Here is a 16,354-nt window from a genome sequence, read left to right on the forward strand (position 1 = left end):
TTGTTGGATTGCATGTTGTTGAATTGCTCGGTGCTGCTCCCTCACCTTTGCTTGTTGTCCTTCCGGCAAGCTTGATTTGTGTATCAGGTGTTCTGCTTCTGCCTGTGGCTGGCGCATACAGGGTCAAGCAGGCAACCAACCAGCATGTACTAAGCCCCTACTAGGTACCAGGCACTATGCTAAGCTCTAGCGATATAAATACAAGGGAAAAGCAACAGCCCCGGCCTTCAAAGAGCTGACACTTGAATGGAGAAGACCACACTTAAAGGGAGCTGGGGAGAGGGGGCAGTAGAGTGAGGGAGAAGGTATCCTGCATGGCGACAGAGGAGTGGCGCCCAAGGGGCCATGGGGAGGCAGCTGGCCTGGGCACTCTCCTTAAGTGGAGGTTCCAGGAAGAGACGTCTAAACAGAGGAAGGGGCGCAGGGGCAGGGAGAACTTCTGAACAGGTAGAAGTGTCCTTCCAGGAAGAGTCAGCTGCCTTGCCCCAGCTGTTGAGAAACCCCTGCCTTCCTTCAGAGCTCATCTCCAGTGTCAGCCTTTCCCAACTTCCACATCTGCTAGCCTTCCTCAAAATCACCTGTTTCTTTCCTTTTTTAAAAAAAATTAAGTTTATTTCATTGATTTAGAATAATTTTCCATGGTTACATGATTAGTATTCTTTCCCTCCCCTCCTCCCACCCCCCTCCCCTAGCCAACAAGTAATTCCACTGGGTTTTACATGTGAACATAACCTGTTTCTTTAAAAAACAAAAACTTGCCTTCTGTCTTAAAATCAATACAAAGCATTCATTTCCAAGGCAGAAGAGTGGTAAGAGCGAGTCAAGTAACTGAGGCCACACCTGAACCCACCTCTAGGTCTAGCACTCTATCCACTGTGCTATCCTATCCAACTTCCTCAAAATGACCATGGATTTCTTTTGTATATGCACTTACTGAGTTCATGCTGCCTTCTCCAGTGGAGGGCAGTGGTATGTTTGGGAGGGGGTTTTACATGGGGGGGGGGTGGATAGGAGAGTCTTTGTATCCCCAGTGCTTAACACAATAAGAGCCTAATAAATGCTTACTGAGTTGAAAGGCGATTAGAACGTCTGTATGGAAGCATCTCACTCCCCTGGCTTGGGTCTGGAGATCTGAGGATGAAGGCTGGTGTTTTGTTGGGGGGGGGGCGGTGTTCAGGTCTTCAGGGATCCCCAGGGAGTAACACAGTGACCAGCACATAATAGGCACTTAATAAATGCTCATCTCTTCGAATGATGGCTTCTAAGTGCCCGCTGGAGTACCAAGCGCCATAAGGCATCTGCTAGTACCATACTGTGTAGCCCCCTCTCTTCCCATGGTGCTCCTTCATTCAACCTGTACAACTCTACACTATCTTCTACTCTTGAATCCTTTATTCCTTTGTCCTATTACCCATCATGCCTTGCCATTCATCATAGCCTTTGCTCACATGCTTATTCAAAAGAACTAGAGGATATCACAGAACTGTGCTAAGTTCACTATAAAATTAAGCTAGTTGATATCACCTGGACCCTCACTTCAGCAAGGCAATCCTACACCTCCCTAATTGATTCTCTTTTTCTGTCACCATGATAGTATTCTCGCTACCACCCTGTCTATGGAAGATCTTCATATTTTACTGAAAAGGGGGGGGCATTCCTTTCATTCTCTAAAAGTTCATCTTCTCCTCTTCGTTTCACATACCTCTGACATCCCCCACCAGCTCCTTCTACACTTCAGTTTCTGAAGAGAAGTTGGCACTTCTACTGACCACCCAATCTCATTTCTTCTGGTCTTTCCTCACAGATTGCCCCCTGTGGTCCCTCTCTCATCTTAAATCTCTACTGGCTTCTTCACCACTGTCTACAGATATGCCCAATCTCCTACCTCCCATCCTTTAAAAAAAAAACCCTCTTTAGGTCCTACCATACCTGCCAGTTATCATTTTATATCTATTTTTGTTAATAACTTTAGTTTACCACCTTCTCAGGTAAATTCCATCAATATTCAGTTCCTTTGCTTCCTTCCTTACCAGCTTCTAACCCCACTGTATCTGACTTCTTCTCTCATCATTCAAATGAAATGACTCACTCCAAAATTATTAATGGTCTCTTCATTGTCAAATCTAATGGCCTTTTCTCAATCCTCATGCTTCTTGATCTCTCTGAAGCCTTTAAAATTGTTGATCACCTCCTCCTCCTCCTCCTCCTGCACATTCTCTCTTCTCTTGGTTTATATATGACTGTTCTTCCTTGGTTCTCCTCCTACCTGTCTGAACAAACCATCTGTCTCCTTTGCTGGATAATCATTCATGTCATACCCACTAATTATGGGTGTCCCCCAAGGCTCTAACCAGGGAACCTTTTCTCCATATATTCTTCCATTTAGTGATCTCATCAGCTCTCATGGGTTCCATTATTATCTCTATGCAGATGATACCTCACTCTACTTATCTAGCATCATCTCTGTGTGAATTAGATGTTCCATAAGCCTCTTAAACTCAACAGGTCCAACACAGGACTCATTATCTTTTCCTCAAACTCTCCCTTCTTCTTAAAATACTTACTACTGTCTAGAGGATCACTATCATTCCTGTGACCCAGGTTGACAACTTTAGTGTCATCCTCAACTCCCTTCACTCCCATACTCCCAATCAATTACCAGATCATGTCTATAACATCTCTTAAAAAAATATCCCTTTCTCTAACTTCAAACAGCCATCACCCTCATTAAGCCTTTCATCACTTATCACCTGGACTATTGCAATCATCCTCCATATGGTCTTCCCGCTTTACCAATACTTGTTCAAATGAATCTGCTTGCCATTTCCACATGTGACTTCTCTGTCCCTGCCTCTGGGGCCTTGCTCATGCCACGTCCAGAAATGGGAGAATTCTCCTCACCTCTCCTTCAGAAACCTGTCCAAAGCCTACCAGTGATAATCCCTCTCCCATTTGGTATCATCACCTCTTCCCTACACTTCAACCTGATGTGCCGCCATAGTTTGCCTGGGTTTCTCTCGGGTACCTTTCTGCTCTGTTTCTTTGACCACAACAGTCTGGTTGGATTGAGGATGGAATCAAGGCCATTGGGGAAATCAAGTACTCTGGTTAACTGAATTTCCAAACACTCAGAGATTAGTGATTTTCACAGAATCAGGATACAATCAAATATAATGCTAAGAGCATTCTGAGCAGAAATCCACCTTTCTTTAACGATTCCAAAGACTTTTGCTGTCAAAAACAGGGTATAGTAAACACTCACCATCCTGGTGAAAATTACCGAATGGGAATTGGAAGGGACCTCAGTTCCTTCCTGGTCCAACTAATTCTCCCCAAACATCAAAGACTTCTATTGAAAGGGAAGCCACTATCTCTAAGGCGGAAAATTCCATTCCTCAGCAGCTCCTGACATCAAGCCTCAATTTGTCTCTGCAACTTCCACATTCTACCTACTGGGGTCAGGTAAGGCTTGTCCAAACCCTCTTCCCTGCAGCCTTGCAGACACTTGAAGACACCATTGCATCTTTCCTCCCCAAGTCTTCTCCAGGCCAAGCATGCTCAGTTCCTTCAGGCCATCCTCAGAGCCTGCACACTTTCCTCCTCTGCACCCTTCCTAGCTTATTGCTATCCTTCAACAGGAGCTCCCACGATTGAGCACAGTAGCTTAAAATGTGTTCTGACCACGGCAGAGGACAACAGGACTGTGGCCTCCTTATACCTGGAAGTTCCATCCAAGAGTCAATGTCAGCTAGGCAAATGGAGAGAACCCCAAACTCTCTGTAACCAAGATGCTGCTCAGCTCCCACTTGCAAGAAAACTTCCTGAGGTTTTGCCTGGGGCACCTGCCAGCATCTAGAAACAATGACAACTGAGTGAAACCAAGGAGTCAATCCTAAAGTCCTTGAGGGAACCAACTGGTGCACAGAGATGTGTGGCCTAATTCCAAAGGTGAGAGAAGCTCAGCATCATTAGCCAGAGGCAGCCTCATGTCTGGGCAGAGTGGGCAGCCGCCTGCCAGGTATCACTGAGGAGGCATTTTAAGGTCTCCTTGTCCTGAAATAGCCCTCCTCTCCACCATCCATCCCCCAAAGGCCTGAAATTCCCTCATTACTTCTTCTTCCCCTTCAGGCATTGACAGTCCTGGATAAATGCAAATGTTCTCCAGATGGGGCAATCCATTAGTCCATTATCAGCCAGGAACAATTTAGCTGGAATTCGTTTATAAGGTCAGCCACCCCTAGTTGAGTCCTAAAGGGACAGAGAAGATGAAGAGAGAGGAAACCCTAAGGCTAGGCAGAGTGCCTTTCAGGCTTACACTGTGGAAAGAGAACTAGGCCCTGGGTTTACAAAGTGCAGTACACAGCATTTAAGTCCTTTCACAGCCTGGCTCCTGCCTTTCTTTCCAGGTCAATGGCACTTTTCTCCCATTTATACTCATATTCCAAGTTCCTACCACACAGGCTGACTTGTTCCTGGCCAACCGCATTCTCTCTCTCATCCTTGGGCCTTTGGGCAGACCATTTCCCAAGTCTAGAACACCCTCCTTCATCTCCGTCTCTCAGAATCCCTGCCCAGCTCAAGTGCTCCCTCCTGTATGTTCTGCAGCCCATTCTCCAATTATGTTGCCTTTACCATGTGTATATCTTGTATTCCTTTACATGTATTCATGTTGCTTTCCGTCAAGGAAACGCTTTCCTTTGTCTTTCATGCCCAATACCAAGCATGGTAGTACCAAGAGGGCCCTCAATGCCTAATGACAAATAGCGGGGTAACTTTCAGGCAAGAGTATGCTAGAGCCAGTTCAATCCAGCTGGACAACTATTAGATTTTCAGTAGAAGCATTTACACCTTGGAAACCAACTCTGCAAATCAAGGCTGGATTTAGAACCAAGAAAGTGATGGGGAAAAAATGTTAAGAAAGCAGATTGACCTTAAAAGTACATCCAGCCTATTTCTCCATACTCTCCCCCAAAGCCAGTTGTTAAACATTTACCAACATACCCCTGCCTTCAAGTCAACAAATATTTATTTTTTAATGTTGTTTAAAAATATTTTCCCATGGTTACATAATTCATTTTCTCCCCCCCTCCCCCCTTTTCTCTCCCCACGCCCGGAGATGACAAGCAATTCTACTGGTTAACAAATATTAAGTGCTTACTATGTGCCACGTACTGTGCTAAGTGTTGGGAATACAAAGTTCGCAAAGCCACAGGCCTGCCCTTGAGAAGTGCAGAGGCTAATAGGGGAGAAAACCACCCAAATGTCCTCCATGATCTGAGGCATACCACAACCTCTCTGACCTCGGATTCTTCAAGGATAAAACAAGGAACTGGATGATCCCCAAAGTCCGTGACGCTATGAGGAGCAAGGGAGAAAGAGGCCATTGTGGGAAGGGGAGGGGAGCGTCCCCATGAGGGCACAGAAAGGGGGGCAGTACCAAAGGGAGGACGGTCTCAAAACGGGAGCTGGAGGGGTCCTAAGGATGAACTTTCTGGTTTTGTCGCTGGTCCACACTGTCCCCATCACAGGACAAGCTCACTCCTGCTGCCTTGGGGGCTCCCAGGATGGCTCTTGAGATGCTGCTGCCTCTGGTCTAGGGTGTGGCCAACGTCCTCCTGCTGCCCAGAAACCCCATGCAAACCCCGGATGAAGGAATACTAGAAAAGAGCTTTCTGCGCTGGTGATTTTTTTTTTCCTGTTGTAGTTGTTTTAAAAAAGCAACATGACAACCCTTAATTAACCCACCAGCTTCAGGCAAAAGCGGAGCCAACTGCGGCAAAGATCTATCTCCCTGCCTGCCTGTGCCTCACACCCGCCCGCTCCAGCTGCCTGCTGCCATGCTGGCAAAGAGATAAAGGGCACTGCCAAACGGGGAAAGCAGGGCCCGCAAAGGGACACTAATAACCTCGTGTCAGGAGAACAATTTCAGGCATCCTGCCTTTCCTACCCCACGTGTACCCTCAAGCGCAGTCACATGGCTTGGAGCCTTTCACTGACCAGCCAGGTTCCAGCTTGGCACTGTGGCCAGCCCCCAAAGCCAGGCCAGATTACCTCCACGTCATGCCATTTCTTCCAAAGATAGGAGTGCCTCTGCCTCTTACTCACTTGTTCCCTAGTGTCGTGAATGAAATTTAACAAAAAAGTAAACTGAGGTATGTTTCTCTGAGCAAGATGATGGTTTATTAGCAAGAGTGCTACTGGCCAATAAAACAGTTTCCAGCCAAAGACCTAGAATTGAAGATGCAACTCTTTTTTTTCAAAAGCATAGAACAAAGAACAGAGCAAAACTAGCATTGGCCAGCATCACAACAGTGAGGGATTGTGATTGAATATATGAAGGAAAGTGGGCATCACTTATACATGGGACAAAGGCTACTTCTCTGTGTCTCTAAGGAATTCTTTTGTCAATTTGTGGGCCCTAGCTGCATCCCCAGGTCACGAGTTTGGACCCAGGGCACACTCACTGGAGTCTTGAGGATTACATAAAACCAGCTTGTTCATAGACAACGCTGAGACAAAGTCAGCTAGTTCACTTCTCAAAGGTATCACAGCAAACCTTGCAGGTCTCGCTGAGGTTACAATTTTTTTTTAAACCCTTGCCTTTCATCTTAGAATCAATACTGTATTTTGGTTCCAAGGCAGAAGAGCAGTAAGGGCTAGGCAATGGGGGCTAAATGACTAGCTCAGGGTCACATAGCCAGGAAGTATCTGAGGTCAAATTTGAACCCAGAACTTCCTGTCTCTAGGCCTGGCTCTCAATTCACTGTGCCACCAGACTGCCCCCTCTGGATCTGTCTTCTTGACAATACTCCTAAAACATTTAACTCAGTGCCTTCAACCCCATCACCTTGCCCTAAAACCGTAGCCAAAAAAGAGGTGCCCAACAGCCATTCTTTCCAGAACCTATAAGGCAAAACACCTGAAAGTCTTTTAAATCATTTCCTGGTCTCTAGGCAGGGCTAGAGAATTCCCATCAAACATTAAAGGAGCTCAAGTAGTATCAGTTCTAGGCTCCCCATCAGATACATTCCAAAAGGAGCCCTTTGCTGGCAAGGTCAGCAAATCACTAGAGAAAAGAAAGGAACTAAGAATGACCTTCAGAATGGAAAAGACTTTTTTTTTAAGCGAATAATAGGAAGGAAGCAAGTAAGCATTTATTAAGCACCTACTATATACCAGGCACTGTGCTAAGCACTTCACAATTATTATCTCATATGATCCTCACAATAACCCTGAAAGGGTAGTTATTACTCTTATTTTTGCAAATGAAGAAACTGAGGCAGAAAGAAATTAATTGATGGCCACATAAGTAAGTGTCTGAAGTCAAATTTGAACTTGGTCTTCCTGACTCCAGGCTCAGCACTCTGTCTAGTACCACCTAGTTGCAATGAGAGTTGATACCTCATAAAAGTAAGGAGATAATAAGAGAGTGCCCATCAGCTGACCCAGAGGAACTAAAACCCTCCGGTACGTAAAAGAAGAGGTGAATGTGATTGCAGAACCACCATTAGTGATATCTGAAAGATCATGAAGAATGAGAGCGAGAACCACAAGAGTGGCAAAGGGGAGATATTGAACCATTTTTTTTACATGGAAGAGAACAGAAACAATAAACTATAGGCTAGTGGGCTAGTCTTGGATTCCTAGCAAAATCCCCAAACATATCATTAAAGAGGTGGTCAGTGGATCTGTAGAAAAGGAAGCAGGCCTAACAAAGCTCCGCCAGCTCTGTCTCTTCAGGGCATGCCACACTAACTTTTGTGTTTTTTGACTGAGTTCCTAACTCGAGTGGCAGGTCAGGGAATGCTTGAGGTATCGATTGCCCAGGTCGTGTTTGTTCTGTTTTTTAACCAAAGCATTGATGGAGCTTTGCATGACATTCTGGTCTTCTTTAAACCTGGGGAGATTATTGTTAGTATAATCATTGGATTCCTTTTCTCAAGATTCTCAGATTTAGAAGCCCGGAGAGCGGCCACCAATGGTTCAGTGCCATTGGAAGGGGCTCTCCAAAGGAGGCAGCCCAGGAACCAGAGCTTGCTCCTGGGGCATTTTACATTTTTGTCACTCATTTGGATGATGTCCCCAATGGCATGCTCAGGCTCTGGATAATATTCAGTGAGGAGGGACAGCAACCACGCTGGATGACAGAGTCAATATCCAAAAACCCTTAACAGGCCACCACACTGGGCTTGCTTAACCTCTCTAGGGGTCAATTCCTCACCTTCAAATAAGGGAGTTGGCATGGATGGCCTTCTGAGGTTGCTTAATGCTCTTCAGCTAGGATCCGAGGTCCTCATGATCTAATAGGATGAACTTTTTTCATAAGGTGAAAGTTAACAAGGATAAATATAGGCTTACACTTCGGTTCAAAAAATCAACCTTATAAGTGCAAAATGGCAGTGGGAGAAGCAGGGCTAGAAAACAATTTATCTGTAAAAAGATCTGGGGTTGTGGGTGGATTCCAAGTACGATATGAGTTGGATGTTATATGACAGCCAAAAAAAAAAATCACTGCAGTCTGAGGCTTCATTAAGAAGGCCATAGCTTCCAGCAATAGGCAGGTGATAACACCACTGGACTCTGCCTCCGTCAGTGCAGTGGGGGCGCCATGATTTAAGAAAGGTGTTGACAAATTAGAGAGGGTCCAAAGGATGACGACCAGAAGAGGGAAGGGTCTGGACTCCAGATCTATTGGCTTCATTGCAATTTTCTACCCATTGCTTCTAGATTTGGCCAGAGAAGACGAAGCCTAATCTTTCTTCCATTTGGCAGTCTCAGATACTTGGACAGCTATCAGATACCCCTAAGTCAAGTACTCAGCAAGTGAACTATCAGTGGCCTGTTCCAGAGTCTAATGATGCCTACAATCAGAAGCTCCCTTTCACTCTTACCTAAACTCCTCACCATAGAGTGACTGCTCATTTTCTCTCCTTAGCAAAGAATAAGGTATTTAGTTATTACTCTATGTTCAAAAACATCAATGGCTCCCCATTGCCTCAACTTTTCACTTGAAATCTTTCTCAACATTGTTCCAGCCAGCATTTCCCAATTCGTGCAATATAACTCTTCTTCCCACTCTCTTAGGATCCAGCCATACTGAATTTCTTGTTGTTCTTCAAACCTGGTACTCCACTTTCACTTCTGTGTCTTTTCATGAGTTGACCCTCTTGCCTGGAGTGAATACTCTCAACTTGGCCTCTCAGAATTAAAGTTTCTTTTAAGGCTCAGCTCAAATGTCACCTTTAACAAAAAGTCTTCCTCAAGTCCCCTCATCACTAGTGCTCTTTCCCCAAAATTCAAATGACCATGGACATGCCTGTCTGTTCATGGGTCATGGCTTCCTCCCCTCTACCCCTACATCCAATAGAATGGAAATTCTTTGAGAGCAAGCACAGTTTCACATTTTGTCTTGCAGCATTTTCCTGACTCGACACAGTGCCAGCAGTAGAGCAGGAATTTCAGAAATTTTGCTGGACTGGTTATTGATGGATGATTATTTGGATGGGGACTTCTCAAGGAGAATCACTTTACCCTCAGACTTCTTAGCTATAAAATATTTATTCTTATCTACAAAAAGAAAAAAAAAACTTTTTTTTCTCAATTCGTCTTTCCCTCATGTTATTTACTAACCACTTTCTTCAAACCTCACTTGCCTATACCTCACATTCCTCTGGACTTTAGAGTCCTCTGGCTGACAAAATCACCCATTTTATATAATCTATGCATGAGTTCATTTGATCCTCATAACAAACTTAGAATGTAGGAGCTAATACGATTATTCACATTTTTAAGATGAGAAAACAAGGGTAACAGGTAAAGTGACTTGCCCAAAGTCACACAGATAATAATTATCTAATAAAACTTGGGTCTTCTGTACTCCAAGTCTAGTGTTCTACCTATTGTAGAAATAGCAAGTAAGTAGCCTTTTGTAATCAGCTATTTTCTGATAAATTCATGGCTTCCAACTCTCAAAATATATCTATAGATATAGCTATTTCTATAGATCTCTATAGAGCTATTTCTATAAATCTGTCTCTCTACCTCTCTGCTTCTCTCTGTCTTTGTGTCTGTTTCTTGTCTCTTTCTCTCTGTCTCTGTCTCTGTGTGTGTCTCTCTCTCCCTCCCCCCTTCTAGGATGTGATTAACTTGATGAATTTTTTAAACTAATATGTATATTTCAGTCATTCACTTCTGACATATTTGATTAGAATACAATTGCTGTTATTGGGGCTAATCACTTTGCATAATTCAGGTTAGGGCCTCTTGAGTCAATATGCAAATTTCAGCAAAATCATCCACCATCATCAAATATTTATTCGTCACCCACCTGCTGAATATTTCACAAAGCAAGTTAAATAGGACTCCATGAAGTATGATCTCCTAATGATAATATTAATGGGGGGGAATATTTTTTAAAAGATGCAGAGAAATTTATTCTCCAAATCTATTTCTAAATTTCAATCTTCTCTCCATTTCTATTAGCTCTATCTATTGGACATTTCCAATTGAGATGCCACAACTTCTCTCCAATCCCAAACCAAGTTCATCAACTTCACCCTCAAGCCAGAAGCCCTTCTCAACTGGTCAGTTTCTAATTTATTTTTCTACTGTAGGAGGCAGTGACACTTGGGTAATCTGATCCAACTCCCTCACTTTACAGCAGCTAGTAACAGAAAAAGTACTTGAATCCAGGGCCTTTAACTCCAAATACAGGACTCTTTCATTATATCATGCTGCTTCTTGATTAAAATGCAAACATCTTATAGAGAAAAGAGAACCTAAAAACTATTAAATTGTGTACATTTTGTGACCCAGTTTCATCACCAGTAGGTCTAGACCTCAAAGAGATCAAAGATAGAGGAAAAGGACCCATATCTACAAAAATATTTATAGCCACTCTTTTTGTGGTGGCAAAGAATTGAAAAATGAGGAGATGCCCACTGATCAGAGAATGGCAGAACAAATTAGGGTGTGTGAAAGTGATGGAATACTATTGTGTTGTAAGAAATGATGAAGGGGATAGTTTCAGAGAAACCTGAGAAAACGTGTATGAACAACTATATTATAAAGACAAATAACTAGGGAAGGTTTAGGAACTCTGATCAACACAATAACCAGTCACCCAAAAGACTCATAATAAAGCGTTCTATCCACCTCCTGATAGAGAACTAACAAACTCGGGGGCAGTCTGAGGAAAAATGGGGCCATGAAGAGTTGGACAGGACTGAAAACCAACCAGAGAGAGAGACAGAGACAGAGACAGACAGACAGACAAGAGACAGAGAGAGACAGAGAGAAAAAGAGAGGCAGAGAGAGAGATTTATAGATAGCTCCATAGAGATCTAAAGAAATAGCAAGATCTATAGATATATTTGGACATGGTACAGATTGAAGAGTATGTATATATTTATAGATAGATAGATATGTGTCATAAAGTTGTTTTCCTTGACTTGCCACATTTGTAATGGTTTCTATTTTTCAGACTTTCTCAAAAGGCAGAAGAGAAGAGGTGAGAGGTAAAGAATTTGGAATTGAAAATAAATTAAATTTTTTTTAAATGGTGGAGGGGGGTAATCAAAAGAGATCATAGTCCTAAATGAACAAACAGAACAATGGCAGACCATTTTTTAAAATGGCATTTTAGGTGAGGTGAGAAGGAAGGTAAAAAGCAAGAAGAATACCTGAGGGGAATGAGAAGCCTCTAGGACCTTGGGAGAAGAGGTGGAACAGCATGAGGACAGTGGTGCTAGGAACACAGGGGGACATTAAGATCAAGAAGAGGGGACTCCTGGAAGGGCAATGGGCATCCAGACCACTTGGGCTGGATCACGTGTGCCAAGGCTTCAGGTCTACTCGAATCAGTCTCACACCTGTTGCCCCCAGCCCAAGGTCTAGCAAGGAAAGAAGACCAATGTGAAGTGCTAGGCACTGAGAGAAGAGCATCCTGGGGCATTTTCTCCAAGGGCAAATCATCAAGTTCACATACTTACTACAGTACTGAAACTGAGTGGAGGGTAGAGATTTTCACCCTGAAACCTAGGGGAAATGAGTGCTCACCCACAAAGAATATACATAATTAAAATTATATTGGATATTGTGGGTGTATAATTACCTCCACACCCTGGCAAGAAGGCTGCCAAAGGCAAAACCTATCTATATGACTGATAGTCTTACTTCTAAGCACAGATGTACACAAACCTTCCTTACAATGAATCCCATTCTCCTGAGAACTTGCTGCTAAGTCCACATCCCTGAATCTGTAAATAGTTATAACGATGTCTAACCATACATATGAGAACTAGAAAGGATGTTGGACTTTCCTGAACCCATCACCCTCATTTCACAGCTGAGGAAACTGAGATTGAGAATCACAGGTAGCCTCTCCCTTGCTTTCCTTCTTGCTTATTTCCAGAGTCATGAACTTAGTCATGCTTTAGAGAGATCTGTTGGTACAATGCAAAAAAGCCTCACTTGTTTAGCAGACTTGTTCTCTTACCAGATCATTTGTGTTTTTGCATTTTCTCTCATGATCCCAGGAATAAACAATCTGGCACATTTGGAGTTCATCCTTCAGGCATCCCCTGCATTGTCATGCACTATTCACCCTGCTAAAATGGTATGTTCTGAATGGCAGGTCTATGATTACCTATTATCATTAATATCACAGTAGCACTGTTAATATTAGCTGTTCTGTTAGTAATCTGCACATGTAGGCTGCCTCCAGCAGCTTTCTACCAAGAAACCAGAGCACTTAACTAGGGCAGGGCAACTGGTGCTTTGACTAAGACACTGCCTTGGGGCTGGTCCCCATCACCCCTCTGGTGGTTCTGCAGTGGCAGGCTACACTCCAGAGCCCTGAGATCAAGTCTGAGCTCTGTTGCCTTCCATCTGGGCAATCTTAGGTGGTTGCTCCACCTCCCTGGATCTCGGCTTCCTCCTCAAAACAAGGCATCTAGACCAGATGCTCGGTAAGCTCCCTTCTAGCTCTCAGTGTAGAATTCTATAATCCTATGCCCAAGGAGCACAGCAGCCTCAGCCCCTCTCAGAGGGTCTGCCTTCCACCAGCCCTGTGGCCTCCCACACTTACACACACACATCCTCCCAAGGACAGGGCAGCTGGGGGCTATTGCCCAAGTCACTCACAGGTTCTCAGGCGAGGCTGGTGGAGGAGAGGACAGGGTCACCCCTTTCCTGGTGTGAGTGTATCTTAGCAGACTGTCCTCTGCATGGCATGGGCGAGGGGCTGACCTGGCTTCCTGTGGGTCTCAGCCCATACCCCACCTTCTGCCAGTGGCTTCCCTCTGAGATTTAAGGCACTCTGGTATATTTGCTTACATGCTGTGACCCCCTTTAAAATGAAAGCGCCTTGAGGCCAGGGACCATGTCTTGCCTTTCTTTTTCTCCCCAGCATAGCACAAGCCCTGGGGTACAGTAAGCACTTAATAAATAAATGCTTGTGGATGGATGTCCTAAAAGAGTCCATCCTAAGCTAGATGCTCTACGATGGGAAGTCAACACCTTTCCTCAGAGTGGCCCTAACCCCTGACAAGTCACTTGACCTGTTTTCCTCAGTTTCCTCATTTGACAAATGAGCTGGAGAAGGAAATGGCAAATTACTGCAGTATCTTTGCTAAGAAAATTCCAAATGGGATCACAAAGGGTCAAACATGACCGAAACAACTCAACAGCAACACTCTCCTCTCTCACCAACCCCCATGCCCTTATCTAGCAACACCCACTTTTTTCAGTCAGCTCCTCATACACAAAGCCAAAAGCAAGGGAACCGTGTCTTGACACACTGCCGGGGTATTTGTTTGTTTGTCCATTTTTCATGTGAAGGGAAAGAAGTTTATTGGAAAATAAACATCCAGACAGTGTGACAATAGCAGCAACATATACAGAACCTAGTTGTAAGACTTCCGAGCTCTGTATCCACTGCCTAGACTACTCTCTTTTAAAAAAAAAAACATGTAAGGGAAATCAAGGGAAGGGAGGTTGGGAGGGAAACAGGCTGTCTTCACTGTTTGGTTAAGAGATGGACTCTTGGCACTCCAATCCACCCCCTTTGTAGAGGTGGGAGGGCAGCAAGTGATGCATGTTGCACATATTTTCAGACTTCTTAATGTACTGATTGGTTTTGCCAATTTTTGTCTTTCTTTTTGCCTTATAAAAAATATTACATAGAAGGGTAGCTAAATAGCTCAGTGGATTGAGAGCCAGGCCTAGAGATGAGAGGTCCTAGGTTCAAATCTGGTCTCAGATACTTTCTAGATATGAAACCCAGAGCAAGTCACTTAATCCCTTGTCTAGCCCTTACTGCTCTTCTACCCTGGAATCAATACACAGTGTTGATTCTAAGATGGAAGTTAAGGGTTTAAAAAAAATTACTCATTCTAGGGGATGACTCTCTGGGAGGGAGAAGAAGAAAGAATACTGAGAGGAAACTATGGTGATATAGAAAACAAAAGCTATTGATAAAATTTATATTAAAAATAATGATGCTTAAGTTTGGGTTGTTTTTGTTTCTGTTTTTAAGCAATGGGCTCTTGGATTGTTATTCCAAAGAAACAAATCTAGGGATCCAAGGCCCTTTACCTGAGGCCTCCATTGTCAACAGTCTGCCTTCTTGCTGTGTCCCAACCAGGTCAACTCAAATCTGGGGATACTAGGTTGATTTCATTGCGGGGGAACCAATGCCTGGAAAGATGTCGGGTCTTCTTTCTACTTCCTCCAAATGTAAAATTCATCCAGTCTCATCAAACCACTCTGAACTAAACATTCATTACATATGTGGAAGCAACTGGCTACCCTTCCTGCTGCTAGTCTTTCAAAAGATAGCAGTCATCCCCTATGCCAGAGGGGGGATTCTTCATCTTTTTTGAGCCATAGACCTCCTTAGCAGTCTTGTGAAGCCTATGGATCCCTTCTCAGAATAAGATTTTTAAATGCTTAGATACATAGGATTACAAAGGAAACCAATTATATTAAAATACAGTTATTAAACTTTTTTTAATATGTTCATGGACCCCAGATTAAGAACCCATGTCGTAGCAGAGAGCACCACAGGACCCATAATGTTGCCCATCAGAAAGGAACGTGGGGTCAGAGAAACTTAATAATCTTAATGTTTAATTATTAGAGGGATATGTATACACATATAGATATGTAATATATATCTGTAAATATATGGGAATGGATCCAGGAGCATTTATTAAGCACCTACAGTATGCTGGGATCTGAGAGAGCTTCCAGGGATGCCAGTACAAAGAAGGAAAGGATACCTACTCTCACGGAGGTCAGACATAACCTAATCCCATTTACCTCTTTTTGCATATTTGGAAACTGAGGTGCAGAGGTGGGCGGAGACATGTCCAAGGCTACAGGGTCAGTTAGTGGCTCTGCCCAGGGTTGCATGAGCTCATGGGAGCCTAAACCCCAGACCTCTGGACTGCAAGAACTGAGTGCTCTTTCCACGACAGCACCCTGGGAGGGAGAAATAAGGCTCGGTCAAATGGCCTCCCCTCCCGACCACTCCCAGAGGCTGCTACTAGGAAAAAGTTCTCACTCTCCAGCTCCTCCCAGTAGCCTCTGTCCCTGAACGCCAATTCCACCTCTTCTGGGTTACCCCAAACAAGCCCAGGATCTGGCATCTGGACTTGTGCTCCGAGCCAGCCGGCCCCTCTGGACCTAAGGAACCTGCAGCCAGCCCCGCCATGGGGGCCCAGGTCTCCTTCAGCTCCGGCCGCCCCGCCTCGCTGCCCAGGGAGAGTGAGAGCCCCCAGCCCAGGAGGCAGAACCTGCCGGGGGAAAGGTCCGTCCGGGAGAAGAGAAGCCCGAGGAAGGGGAAATGCCAGGCAGTCTGGGGAGGAGACTGAGCATGCTCCAGCGAAACCTGCAATGCAGGGGCTGCAGAGTGTCCTCTATTAACCCAGCTGTATGCTAATGGCGTCAAGCCTCCTCCCCGGACACTTATTATCGAAGACGGGGGAAGAGGGCTGGGCTCGGGAGCCAGGTAGTTCTCCCGGATAATGCAGGGGGCGGGAGGGCACCAGCTGGAAAGCAACAACTTTCAGCCAGCGCTGAGTGGATGCCAGCCTGCCTGCTTGTCTGCCATGACAACAGAATCCGCAGACAGACAGGCTAGTGAGACCAGAGATCTCAGGGGCCAAACGGAACCCCTGAAACGGAGAGGGGCTCCAGGAAGAGGGCGGAAGCACACAAGGGGCTGCGTATTGCTTGCTCTATGCCTACGTGTGTCCTATCCGGCAAAGTGCCAAAGCATGGGAGTTCCACGAGGACAACAGACCTCATGGGAAAGATAGCTAGATTTATGGTGTCTGGGTTCAAATCCTGC

At 44.6% G+C, this 16,354-nt stretch overlaps 1 protein-coding gene and 1 long non-coding RNA gene across 24 annotated transcripts in view; one reads left to right on the forward strand and one right to left on the reverse strand.

The window, feature by feature from the left end:
- The window catches only part of CAMK2B (calcium/calmodulin dependent protein kinase II beta), a 311,330-nt gene that overhangs the window by 175,716 nt on the left and 119,260 nt on the right, over positions 1-16,354 (reverse strand). The window lies entirely within an intron of this gene.
- On the forward strand, positions 995-14,875 carry LOC103092350 (uncharacterized). The gene is made up of 4 exons (XR_008915444.1): positions 995-8,946; positions 10,483-10,583; positions 11,483-11,516; positions 12,537-14,875. It is a non-coding gene; the product is annotated as an uncharacterized LOC103092350 (long non-coding RNA).

This window comes from Monodelphis domestica, chromosome 1, assembly GCF_027887165.1.
Source record: "Monodelphis domestica isolate mMonDom1 chromosome 1, mMonDom1.pri, whole genome shotgun sequence".
Lineage (NCBI taxonomy): Eukaryota > Metazoa > Chordata > Mammalia > Didelphimorphia > Didelphidae > Monodelphis > Monodelphis domestica.